This window comes from Somniosus microcephalus, chromosome 8 (assembly GCF_052327205.1).
Source record: "Somniosus microcephalus isolate GS21.2 chromosome 8, FLI_Smic_1.0, whole genome shotgun sequence".
Taxonomy (NCBI): domain Eukaryota; kingdom Metazoa; phylum Chordata; class Chondrichthyes; order Squaliformes; family Somniosidae; genus Somniosus; species Somniosus microcephalus.
Window position 1 is genome coordinate 76,650,753 of NC_140994.1, and position 14,238 is coordinate 76,664,990.

The window sequence follows — 14,238 nt, forward strand, 5'->3', positions numbered from 1 at the left end:
GCATGAAGGAATGTTTACACACTATTAATAAAGCAAATCATATAACATACTATGCTTAAATGAAACTTTTTAATTTTGTCACAATTTGAATAATACAGCTTTTTGAGATTTAAAGCAGTAAAATTAATATAGATGTCTTGTTAAACCCTTTACCGTATTTGTTCTGAAGGGTGGTCAGTGTTGTTTGAGCACTAGTGTTGCCCCAGGTGCTGTTTTTATTTTCTCTCCGCTGGTATTATTTGGTACTTAATTCTTTCATTTTTCACTGAGATCCATCCATCATCACTGGTAAAAGTAACACTGCTGGTTTGGATATTAAGAGCTTGATCCTTGGCCGTATTAGGCATCTTCCATGGCACCCTCCGGCTTCTTCTTGGACCATCTTCCCGCAGCTAGGACCACATGTGGGCAGGCGCGACAATCGACCACAGTCTAATAACGACACCTTGCCCCTGCCCCCAAGGTTTGAATGGGCACCCCCAGAGCTCTAATTCCAGTCACTGGCTGCTGAATTAACGCAACCAGCAGGGAGCACTGTTTAAGTTTATGGTTGGGTAACTACTTCTGGGCCCCATATTTGGCTGGGGCCCCTGGGCACAGGGTCCCATGTGCCATGCGCTAACTCAGCCCTGTCTGCAGGAAGAATGATGTTCTAGGCTTTTCAACTCAAACCCTAGGCATTTTAGAAAAGTTGAGGCCTGCAAGCAAAAGTATTACTGAAGAGATTCAAAGAAACCAAAATAATTAGTTAAGCTTATGCTTAATATTGTAAAGTGTGTAATTTTCTTTGTGTATTTCAATGTTGTAAATGGTAAATTGTACGATTTAGCAGTGGTTCACCAACAGGCCAGGGAAAATGCTAGACGAAACATTATAGGAGTAAAATACCATGCATGCGATGTATTATTTGTTGCCAAGGTAGAGCTGTATATAACTGGTCTAATTGCTGCATAGACACCCCCTTAAAGACTAACTGCATTGAAAGAGATCCTGAGGTCATTCAGAGGGCAATTGTTTCTCTGTAGATTGGCAGCTTTAAATTCATCAGCTGCTCCACAAGGTCAGAAGAAACCATCAAGAAATGATTGACTTTCTTTCTCCTTTTTTTGTACTTTAACAAAAACAGTTTGTAACAGGAATTTGCATGTGGCAATGTAACACCTGAGGTGTGATAGAAACATCTCAAAATTCTCACAGTGTTAGTACAGTGAGTCAAAGAATACACCATTTTATAGTGGCAAGAGTGTTATATCATGTAAGACACAATGTATTATAATTCATGTAAAGTCTGTGGGTTGTACGGTTAATAGCGACACAGACTTCAGGAGTAACAACAAACAGGTCTTTACTATTCGAAGGTCAGGGCGAATCTGCCCCAGCAATCCTGCCACAACACTTATATACTGGTGTGGTCACTATCGGTATTACAGTATACAAAAGCCAAACAAATAGTGCCACACCTAAAGTAGTTCTCTTAAAGGTGAACGGTTACATTCAATAGTTCGCTTAAAGGTAGACGGGTACATACACTACAATCCTCCCTTTTTAGCTTATTACTTAGAGTCCCCGTTAAACATACATATCTTCAACTTCCTATAAAACAAATTACAGATATAATCTCGGTGGAGTCAATGTCATATAAAACAATTTACAGATATAATCTTGGTGGGAACAGTTCACAGGTTCAGTCTCTGCGGAAACAGTTCATAGATTCAGTCTCTGATCTTGACTCGTTCCAAACAACATCTCTTTGGTGTAGCCGGTTCACATGGCTAGCGTGACTCCTCCATAGCCTTTTTCTTGACGTAACAGCTTGAACTTTCGTCCTGTTGAACCAGCAGTGCGGACTTTTACAACCAACTGGCTGTCTTGATATTTTCCAGTTTTTCAACTAATTTAGTTCCTTTCGTAGTGTCCCGCCTGAGATGGTAGAAGTGCTAATATTTTAGACAGTTATTATCTTCTGCTTTTTCTTTTTCTTTTCTGCCTTTTTGACACTCTCGGAGCTCCTTTCTCGGCTGCCAGCTGTAGCGCCACCAACTCTCTATGTTCCTTAGACCTTAAGTGCTTCATCCGGATTTCAGCACTTTGGGAGTTTTCATCACAAACTGAGCAGACCAGATCCTCGTAATATTCAGTGTCACTCAACAGGTCATGGTAATATTCGGGGTCGTCCTGAGTTAGGCCAGTGAGAGGCCCTTCTACTTCCTTCTTATCCATCTGGACGTTAGCCGACGGTGGTTCCTTCCCTAACCATCTTTCTTGAAAAGACTTCTTCAAACATTCATATTCATTCCGCTCTTCCGGGGATGTCTGCCATTCCTTCACTACTGGCCTCATTTGTGAGTTCAATACCTTCCCTTCCATCGGGGATTTCGTTGTCAGGCTATTTAATCCTTCTACTGGAGTATCTGTTTCCACCCCCTTCTGTTCCCCTTGACGCAATTCAGCGTACTTTTGGCATCCTTGTAAAAGCTGTGTTGCCACCTCAGCTAGCTCCGTGACTTTTGGAAGCTCCGAATTCTTTCCCTTTGAACCCTGAAACTCGTGTTCCCATTTTGGAGTCTTGTCCCTCAGCGTGTGTAAGAGTTGGCTGGCCGTTAACTCTTCTACGGGGACACTGTGGATTAGAGTCTTCTCCATTTCATCCACCTTTCCCTCCAATGTTTTCACCTTCCTTTCCTCCGGTACTTTGGTTTTAAGCGCTCGAAGAAGTTGCGCCTTGATGTTCTCTAACTCCTGTTCAGGGGCCATTCCTACAGTCTCTGTGATCCTTCCAGTTGCCTTTCCTTCCACTGCCCGGATTCCTAGTTGAATATGTTCTTCAAGTTGTTGAACCTCGGCCATTGCCGCCTCATATTTGTCCTGGGTTGCCTTCAATAATTTAATGAGTTCTTGGACATCTTGAATTTCATGTTCTGCTATGTCTTCCACCTCTAATTTTTCATCGATGGATGGAATCTCTACCGATGAGTCTGTCTTGGCCTGGAGCTCACCAAACATTTCCTGCAGCCTTTGTAATTCTCGCTCATGTTCAACCTTTAGCTGTTCAGATGCTTTCACTAAAACTAGCTTTTCAGAGGTTGCCGAGTTAACCCCTTCCAGGATTGTAGTCTGGGCCTGTTCATACTGTTCTTTCAACTTGTTACACTCTGCTTGCAACGAGTCGTAGAGATGAACTGGGATAAAATCCTGGCTTCCTGAAGATTCCTCTTCCTTTGGTTCGTTCTGTAAATATTCTAGTTCCTGAACAGCATCAGGGGAATGTGATTGGTATTTGGCCACGATGGCTCTATGGTCGCTCTCTGCTTGAGCTAGCTGTCTCTGTTGTCTTTCCAGGTTCTCCCATTCGGTGTCCCAGAACTTTTCCATATTTTTCATCTCTTGTACGAGACGGTCACTCAACTGTTCTAATTGTTGTCGTACTTTGACATAAGTTTGAATCCGAACTCGGTGTTCTTCTGTCGTGGATGAATCCTTTGCTTGAACAGGCTCAGAATTCTCTGTCAACCTGGAGTTCTGCTCTGCAGCTTTATTCTTCTTGGTAACATAAGTCCTTCTGCATGTCTTCGTTTCCTTCCCCATCGTCGGCAAGTCCCTTTTAGCCTTGTCTTCCATATTTGAATTGGTCTTATCGTCATCCCTTTCAGAATCTGAGCTGATAGCTTGCACCGAGTCCTCCCTCATTATGGCTTTTAGGTAGTGCCATTCCATATCTATTTTCTTAATCCACTTCCGTCCAAGAAGTGGTGGTCCTCCTTCAGGTAATACGTACAAGTTCATTCTTGGGTGTTCTTTACCCCTATCTCTCACCTTGACTCTTATTTTCCCCATGGGGTATGCGTTATGCCCCGTGTATGTCTGTAATACGAACTTGGTATTTCTTAAAGGTATGTGAGAGAATAGCCGGTGGTAGTCCCTTCGGTTGATGACTGATAGAGCTGATCCAGTGTCCAGCTCCATCCTTACTTGGACTCCAGCTATTTTTAGTATGACCCAGATGGTTTGTAGATCCGTTTCTTTACCCACATTGTGGATTCTCAGACTACCCAGCTCCTGGTTGTTTGGGTCTGAGTCTGAATTCTGTTCGTCTGAACTCTTCTCAGCCACCTTGTGTACCTTGTTGTACTTTTCTTGTGGTGGCTTCCTTTGATTGTTGGTCTTCTTCCCTGACCGGCATACCTTCGCGATGTGACCCAGTTTGCCACATTTCCTACACTCTTGGTTCTTAAACCAGCATTGATTCTGGTCATGCGTTGTCTTCCCACAACGGTAGCATTTTGTTGTGCTTGAAGTAATTTGGTCCACCCCGAGTGCCGCCGCCTTTAGTTGCATTTCCGCCGTTCCTTTCGCTGCGGCTTCGTGCGATGCAGCTATAAGGACAGCCCTGTCCAGTGTGAGGTCGTTCTCTTCCAGTAGTCGCTTCTGCGTCCCTTCTTTGGACAATCCGCATACGAACTTGTCCCGCAGTGCTTCTGTCAGATTCCCTCCGAACTGGCAGTATTTCGCTAGCCTACGCAGTTCGACCAAGTACTCCGCATTGCTTTCGTCTTTCCTCTGCGTTCTTGCGTAGAATTTGAATTGTTCAGCCAGCATCAACGGTGTGGGGTTCAAGTGGTCCTTCAGCACAGCCACAATCTCTTCGAAGGTCTGATCCGCTGGTTTATCTGGTGCTATTAGATGCTTCAAGAGCCCGTATGTTTTTGCCCCCATCGAGTTTAGCAATGTTATCGCCTTGTCGTCTTCCTCTATTTTGTTGGCTTCGCAATAGATCTCTATGCGTTCCACGTACGTGGCCCAGTCTTCTATTTCAGAATTAAAGTCGTTAATATTCCCTCGCTTAGGCATCTTTCTTCCCTTGGGAGCAGCACCAGTATTTCTTTAAGTATTCTTATTTATTTGTTTATTTCTAAGATGGCGGTTTTCCCGCGAAATCGGCGGTTTCCCGCTCTTTCCTTCTCTCCCCGCCCACTTCAATGGCGGTATGTCAGTTAAGATGGCGGTTTTCCCGCGAAAATGGCGGTTTCCCGCTCTTCCTTTCTCTCCCCGCCCACTTCAATGGCGGTTTCCCGCTTCTGTCGTCTCCTCCGCCTAATGGCGGCTTCCCGCGTTTCTTCCTGGTGGAAGGGGTACGCTTTCCCCACAGCGGACAGGTTCAGCCGCTGGGCTGGCTCTCGCACAGCTCCCCTTACTCGGCTCTGTCTTTTCCTCCCGCCCGCACGGCTCTACCGGCGCTGGGTACACCCCGTTAACGGAGGACAGTTCAGCCGCTGGACTGGCTCTCGCGCAGTCTCTCTCTCCGTACCCGGCTCTGTCGCTCTCTCTCCCGCACGTTCGGTTCTACCGGCCCTGGGTACCCCGTTGGTGGAGAACAGTTCAGCCGCTGGACTGGCTCTCGCACAGTCTCTCTCCCCTTGCTCGGCTCTGTCTCTCCCTCTCCCGCACGTTCGGTTCTACCGCCGATCGAGGTCCGACTGTCTCACGACGCCGTTGGACCCGACTTTCTGACCGGCTCCGTTCCCCCTCGACCGTGGTCGAGTGCACAGCCCTTATCCTCCGGATATTCTCTACACCTTCCCCTACTCACAGTCTCCGCGGCCGCCTTGTTTCCAGCTGATCGGCTCACTCCGCACCGTGGTAGAAGGGTAGTCAGTGCCTGTTGCAGATGGAAGCTTTTATTGCTAAAGTCTTCCTCCTTCCTCCTGCTGCAGCCTCGTGTTTTCTTTCAGCAGCACGACGAGGGCGGTTGCCTCTCTTCGACGCTCTTCGTTGCTTTGGTAGTCTTGCCGCAGGGTACGATCGGACTCGTCGCCACTGTAAAGTCTGTGGGTTGTACGGTTAATAACGACACAGACTTCAGGAGTAACAACAAACAGGTCTTTACTATTCGAAGGTCAGGGTGAATCTGCCCCAGCAATCCTGCCACAACACTTATATACTGGTGTGGTCACTATCGGTATTACAGTATACAGAAGCCAAACAAATAGTGCCACGCCTAAAGTAGTTCTCTTAAAGGTGAACGGTTACATTCAATAGTTCCCTTAAAGGTAGACGGGTACATACACTACAATTCAGAGTAAAAAAAAATTATAGATATGACTTTTTCCAAACCCTTAGTGGAACAGGTGTAAAAAAAAACCTGAAACATTTGACAGCCCACTCTCGTCTCAACTGAATGGTTCTAACAGCCATACACCTGCGGCAGATTCAGGCCAACACCCACCCCCAGGAAATCCTGTGGCAACATAAATGGAGCAGAGTCCCAATGGGCTGGGTCTCCACCCCCTTTTTCCTCACCTTTGCACTTGAGGATCTTGATGTTCTCAAGGACAAGTGTCAGGAAAATCCAGCTTTACACCTCCCTTTCTGTTTCTCAGCTTTTTTCCCAACCTCTAATTCTATATATGACACCTTCACGTTCTTGTCTTCCATTCTTTTTTTCCCCTCTTTCTATGTATGGCTATTGCACACTTTTCTCATTACATAGAAACATAGAAACATAGAAGATAGGAGCAGGAGTATGCCATTCGGCCCTTCGAGCCTGCTCCGCCATTCAATGAGATCATGGCTGATCATCCAAATTCAGTACCCTGTCCCTGCTTTCTCCCCGTATCCCTTGATCCCTGTAGCCTTAAGAAATATATCCAACTCCTTCTTGAATATATTTAATGAACTGGCCTCCACCGCCCTCTGTGGCAGAGAATTCCACAGGTTCACCACTCTCTGGATGAAGAAATTCCTGCTCATCTCAGTCCTAAATGGCTTACCCCTTATCCTTAGACTATGACCCCTGGTTCTGGACTCCCCGGCCATCGGGAACATCCTTCCTGCATCTAGTCTGTCTAGGCCTGACAGAATTTTATGGGTTTCGATGAGATCCCCTCTCAATCTTCTAAACTCCAGTGAGTATAAGCCCAATCGACACAATCTCTCCTCATACGTCATTCCTGCCATCCCAGGTATCAGCCTGGTGAATTTTCGCTACACTCCTTCCATGGCAAGAACATCCTTCCACAATACTCAAGGTGCGGTCTCACCAAAGCCCTGTACAACTGCAGCAAGACATCTTTGTTCCTGTACTTGAACCCTCTTGCTACAAAGGCCAACATACCATTTGCCTTCTTAACCGCCTGCTGCACCTGCATGCTTACCTTCAGTGACAGGTGCACAAGAACACCCAGGTCTCTTTGCACTTCCCCTCCTCCCAATCTATTGCCATTCAAATAATAATCTGCCTTCCTGTTTTTGCCACCAAAGTGGATAACCTCACATTTATCCACATTATAGTGCATTTGCCATGTTTCTGCCCAATCACCCAACCTGTCCAAATCGTACTGGAGTTTCATGACATCCTCCTCACAGCATACCCTCCCACCCAGCTTTGTGTCGTCTGCAAATTTGGAGATATTACATCCAGTTCACTCATCCAGATCATTAATATATATTGTGAACAGCTGGGGTCCTAGGACCGATCCCTGCGGTACCCCACTAGTCACTGCCTGCCACTCGGAAAACGACCCGTTTATTCCAACTCTTTGCTTTCTATCTGTCAACCAGTTCTCTATCCAAGTCAATACCTTGCCCCCAATCCCATGTGCCTTAATTTTGCACGCTAATCTCTTATGCGGGACCTTATCGAAAGCCTTCTGAAAGTCCAAATACACCACATCCACTGGTTCTCCCTTATCTATTTTACCAGTTACATCCGCAAACAATTCCAGTAGAATTGTAGTGTTTGTATCACTCTTAATTCTGTGGTGTTGTTTATGTTCCTCTCTTTCTGTAAATCTGTTCTCCCTTATTGGTCTTCTCTCCTGTATGTCTCCAATGTGTCAGTGTGGCTTTTGCATATGTTCCTTTACTATGTACTCACCATGTATCTCTTCTACTTTAAATATCTAGAATATGTAGATATATGCTAGATTTTAGGTGAGGATAGCGAATGACTGTAGGAGAGGTGCTGCAACATAGGCAGTTGAGAGAGCAAGTGGAACTGGGGGTGGCGGGGGGAGGGGGGGGTGCGGCAGGCGAGGAGAGACTGTGTAGGAAGCCACAAATTTCCAGGTATAGGCACAGCCCAATTTGGGAATGAAGCACAGGTGGCAGCAGGGACTTACACAGAGGTGCTGTGTCATAGCATGGCAGAAATGGCAATCAGATGTGGCAGACAGTGGGTAAAAAGATGCAAAGAGGGCACAACTGAAGAGCTACGATGGTGTGTTTAGAAGGAAACTGGGCCAGAGGTGATCGAGGAGAACAAGCACAATTAAGTGTGTGCTCACCACTCAGGGTGAGTAAGCAAGTATATCGGCTGGGATCCAAATCAAAAACAACTCGCTGCATAAAAAAATGTCTCCTCCATAGTTCTTTTGCCATTTATCTTAAATCTATGTCCTCTGATTACCGATCTACCCACCAATGGAAACAATTTTTCCATATCTATTCTATCAAAACCCCTCACAATCCTGAACACCTCTATTAATTCTTCCCTTAAACTTCGCCGCTCTAAGGAGAACAATCCCAGCTTCTCTAGTCTTTCCACATCTTGGGTATTATTCTGGTAAATCTACTCTGCACCCTCTTTGTTGAATTGTTGAACTCGAGCTTCCGGTCGCCTGTCATTTTAATTCACTGCTCCATTCCCACTCGGACCTCACCGTCCTTGGCCTCTTGCATTGTTCCACGGAAGCTCAACGTAAACTCGAGGAACAGCACCTCATCTTCCGATTAGGCACTTTGCAGCCTTCCGGACTCAATATCGAGTTCAACAATTTCAGATCATAACCTCGGCCCCTATTACAGTTTTACTTATATTTTTTTTCCACCCCTTTGTTTTGGGTCTTCCCTTCCCCCCCCCTTTCCTTTTTTTTCTCTCTCCCACATGGCAGCTGTCTCTGATCCTGCCAGTACACTTCACACCTAATCTGAGCCGTCTTTTGTCTCCACTGTCCTATTACCATCTCGTCTGGTTTTGAATACCTCTTAATGCCTCTTTTACTTCTTTTGTTCTATCGCAGCCCTGCCTTGCGATCTATTTAATTTCCTTTCCAGTTTTGAAAAAGGGTTTTGACCCGAAACGTCAACTCTAATTTCTGTCCACAGATGTTGCCTGGCCTGCTGAGTTTTTCCAGTATTTTCTGTTGTTATTTCGGACTTCCAGCATCTGCAGTATTTTGCTATCATAACTCGGGGCAGGGTGGGTTTTCACCAGGAACAGAGCTAGTCAGAGCTGTCTATTTGGAAAAATGTTAATTGGATTGGGGCAGCCTCAGATGGGAAGGACACCAGGTAAATCATGGTGAGCTGCTGAAGGAAGCATGGGGTGAGGGAGGGATGTTAAGCCATCGATGAGAGCATACGTAGCAAGTCCACTTGCTGAATGGAACATGGGGAGCAAGTCGGCTCCAGCCACAGTGGTGAGTACAGACAGCTGGGCAAGTCAGGCGGTCGAGTGAACCACAGGTAGCGAGTGGCTGGAATTTCAGAGGGAGGCACACAAGAGAGTGGAGGGGCTTGTCATGATTCAGCAGGGCTGCAGCTAATCAAGAGGAACCAAAACAACAACAGAAGTAAAAAAAACAGCCAGCAAAGCCCAAGTCCATAATTCAAGTTGTAGGCAACTATTTCAAATTAAGCCCTAGACAGTCAACACAGGTGTAAGCCTCTGCGAGTAAATGTTTTCCTGAGATTTACAACATAGTACAGGGAACTGTATGAGTAAGCAGCATTTTATTTAGAATTGTTTAATTCTGCTGTAAATGCTACTTACATGGATACATTTTCAGCTAGTTGAAAAATTCCTAATGGTGATTCAAACCCATTATTTGAACAATTTGACTGGCTTCTGCTGCTTACCAGTTTAGAATTAGTGGAGTTGGAAACAGTATTGAACGATTGCTCAGTTTTCTGCTGCTTACTCATTTCTCATTGGTACTTATCGACTGAATCACACCGCTTTAAATGTATTCATATTAAATTAATCAGATTTTTGATCGGTAACTTACCAGATAAATGCTTATTTCAGCCAAGCAATAACTTTTGTCCTATGAATCTATGAAGCCTTGAGGTGTGACAATATATAGGGTGACGTTCTTGAGGTGTGTTAGATCTGAGGCTACACTTTCAGATGTATTTCAGTTGAAAGAGACAGTGTGATGGACCCACGGTGGATGCAAGATTTAAAAGGGGGTTAAATGAGATAATCCCTGAAAAAGGCCGTGCGGATAACCTGCGCCCGTTCATTACATTGGAGGAAGCACGTTCAATTCGTGTTTCCTGCTGTTTTACATGATTGGCTCCATGCATCATCATTACCGATACGTAAAGACAGCCTGCATCTATTAAAGGAAAGGTCCATTGTGGCTGCAAGAAGTGGTGAGAGTCCTTTGAAAAGTAAATCCGTGCTACGATACATAGAAACATAGAAAAATAGGAGCAGGAGTCGGCCATTCGGCGCTTCGAGCCTGCTCCGCCATTCAATATGATCATGGCTGATCCTCTATCTCAATACCATATTCCCGCTCTCTCCCCATACCCCTTGACGCCTTTTGCATCTAAAAATCTATCTATCTCCTTCTTAAATACTTTGAGGAATGGCTGATCATGCGAGGGAGCATGCACCAAAGTTTTCTAACAAAGCACAGGAGGTCTTAGTGCAAAATGTCTAGAGAAGGAGAGACATCCTGTATCCACAGGGAGGCAGGAGGCCCTCCAGACATATGCTCAGGAAGCAGTGGGAAGAAGTAACGGCGAAGGTCAATGCCAGGAGTGTAGTTCCAAGAACACGGATGCAGTACAGGGAGAAGTTTAATGATCTGACATGAGTTGTCAAGATGAGTGAGTTCAATCTTCAAATGGCAGATCCTACCAACTGCACCACTAGCCACATCCACTGCTCAATTCATTACACTCCCAGCACCCACCTACCAACAGTCGCCATCAATCAGTACTCAACCCTTCAATTCATACGCTTTACCTCCCACTCCCACATTTAGCACTATTGCAAGCCTTACACCCACAACTCACAGCTCGCACACACTGGCAGCTGTTCAACCATAACAGCTACATCACCCAAACATATTGCAGGACACTCACGGACACACTTCCCTCTTTCTTACAGGAGGTGGCGCATAACAGGAGGCAGCAGGAAAGAACAGGAGGAGAACAAGTGCACCTGCATGTTTTAACCCCCATGGAAGAGACAGTGCTGGCCATCATGGGAAAGGGCATCACTGAGGCAGTGGCCACTGGTGGGGCTGGAGGAATCGATGATGAGGGTATCTGCATACCTAATCCTACTACTTCCTTCCCACATCTCCCTCGTCCCGCAATCTATTCTGACTCACAAGCTGCAGATGGTGTAAGCACGCACTTCTTACTTTCTCCATTCACCTCAACACAGCCCAACTCGTGTGCCTTTTTCATTTCAGATACCCAAGAACTGGAAGCTTCCCAGTCAGAGGAGGAAGAGGAAGTCAGTGAATATGAAGAGACACTCGATCTTACACTCACAGCCACCAGCTCAGAGATTGAAACTGCATGTATCTTAGAGGCTCAGATCGAGGCGGTATCTGCACATGGTGAAACACCAGGCACAAGTGCGCAGGAATCAGGGTGCGGGGAAAGGATAGCGCAGGTGAAAGCTCGCTAGAGGGTGAGTCACACACTAGTACTGCTACAAAGGAGTCAGATGAGGACTTTGATGGGCTAGGCTACAGAAGAAGAAGGGTGTACACAACCAAACGCTTCGTGCACTGGAAAGTCTGCGTACAGTGTCAAGAACCATGGAGGAGTCCAGCTTTGCGCAGAGCTTGGAGCACATTTTTTCCAACACTTCATGAGCACAACTCAGTAACCCATAATAATGCAATGTCTGATGGCCAATGTCACAGCTTGCATTGCAGCACAAATAACTTCCATCAAAGGTTTGGGTGCTCTAGTGGAATCTCATCCCGCTGCCTTGCAAGTTCAGGCTGCTGCCATCGTGGCTCTGGATGCCACTGCGTAAACAGGAAGGCAGATTATTATCTGAACGGCAATTGATTGGGAGAAGGGGAAGTGCAACGAGACCTGGGTGTCCTTGTGCACCAGTCACTGAAGGTAAGCATGCAGGTGCAGCAGGTGGTTAATGTTGTGTATGTAATATGTGTGCTACTTTGAACCTATGGACAGGACTGCACTACTTGTTGGGCGTAGTGATACGCAGTACCACTCCTGGCCATAGGGGTATAAATAGTACTGTGGGTACTGATCCCCCTCAGTTCCCGCCTGTGGGCATGAAGTAAAGACCTATGTATAGTCCCTACCTCCAACCAGTAAAGACCTGTTTGAGTTATACGTTTAAGTCTTTGTGTTAATTGTTCAATACAATACACATACTTAACACTGGCGACGAGTCGGTTCGAACTCTGCGGCAGTTATTCCACAGCGGCTTCGTCCAAAGACAGGACGTTGAAGAGAGGTTCCAATCCTCAACACCCCACTGAAAACTGAAGGGCAGCAGAAATCCTGACAGCTTCCAGCGACTGGAAGCGACAGGCATTAGGACCCTGAAGCCTCCATAACCTCGTGGGTAAGCCAGAGCCCGGGAGGGCGCGAGCGGGTAAGCCAGAGCCCGGGAGGGAGCGAGCAAGAGCCACCGAGCGGGTGAGCCAGAGGCCGGGAGCCGCTTCAAGCGGGAGGCGCTTAGCGGGCCAGCGATCGCACCGGTGATAAGGGCTGAGAACCGTTTCGGGCGGGCGGCGCACCAGCGATCGCACAGGAGATAAGAGCCGCAGTCGGGCTGAAAGTCAGCGATGAGAAGCGCGGGAAAACCGCCATTGAAGTGGGCGGGGAGAGCGAGAAGCGCGGGAAAGCCGCCATTTTTTGCGGGAAAACCGCTGGGGAAGAAGGCAGAAGCGGGAAAACCGCCATTTTGTGGGCGGAGGACGACGGCAAGAGCGGGAAGCCGCCATCTTGGATAACAGTAAAAAAAAAATCTGAGAAATTGCAAATCTGATAAAGTACTACAATGCCTAAACACGGGAATATTAGCAACTTTGATAGTGACATCGAAGATTGGGCCATATATGTTGAACGAGTTAAAAATTATTGTAAGGCCAATAAAATTCGTGAGGCTGATAAAGCACTAACATTATTAAATTTAATGGGTGCGAAGACATACGGGCAATTGAAACACCTGTTATCACCAGATGAACCGGCGGATAAGACGTTCGATGAGATTGTTACTGTCCTGAAAGATCATCTAAACCCCACGCCGCTGATGCTAGCGGAACAATTTAAATTTTACGACAGAAGGCAGCTACAGCATGAAAGCAATGCTGATTATTTGCTGGAATTGCGTAAATTAGCGAAATATTGCCAGTTTGGAACGGGACTGACAGAGGCACTTCGAGACAAATTTGTGTGTGGTTTATTTAAACAGGATACACAAAAGCGACTGCTCGAGGAGAATGAGCTGACGCTTGAGAAGGCGGTCACTATGGCAGCAGCACACGAAGCCGCAGCGAGAGGCACGGCAGTAATGCAGCTACGGTCACCGGAGCTCAGTGCACACAAATTGGGTGTGAGTTCTGGCAAATGTTATCGTTGTGGAAAGACAACGCATGATCAGAACCAGTGTTGGTTTAAAAACCAAGAATGTAGAACTTGTGGTAGGCTTGGACATATAGCTAGAGTATGCAGGTCAGGGAAGAAGACCAGCAACAAGAAGTCACCACAAGGAAAATACGCAAAGGTACACAAGGTGACCGAACAGGAGTCCGATTCAGACGCTAGCAGTAATGAACTGGCTAGCTTAAGCTGTAATGAACTGGCTAGCTTAAGAGTACTCAACGCTGGTAAGGGTGCAGACCTCCAGACAATTTGGGTCACTCTTCAGATAGAAGGAGTCCAAGTAAAACTGGAATTGGACACTGGATCGGCATTGACGGTCATAAATAAGAAAGATTACGGAAAGTTATTCCAACATATTCCCCTACAGGATACGGGGATTATATTGAAAACATACACGGGGCAAAGAGTGTACCCCATCGGGAAAATAGAGGTTGCAGTGGTCCACAAGGGCGAAGACAGTCAAATAATGGACTTATATGTGATATCTGAAGGAGGTCCTCCACTACTAGGACGGGAGTGGATTAGGAAAATGAATATGGACTGGCATTTCCTACAAACAATAACGAGTGAGAACTCGGTGAAGATAGTCGGCCCAGACTCTGGAACGGATGATGGTAAGCCCAA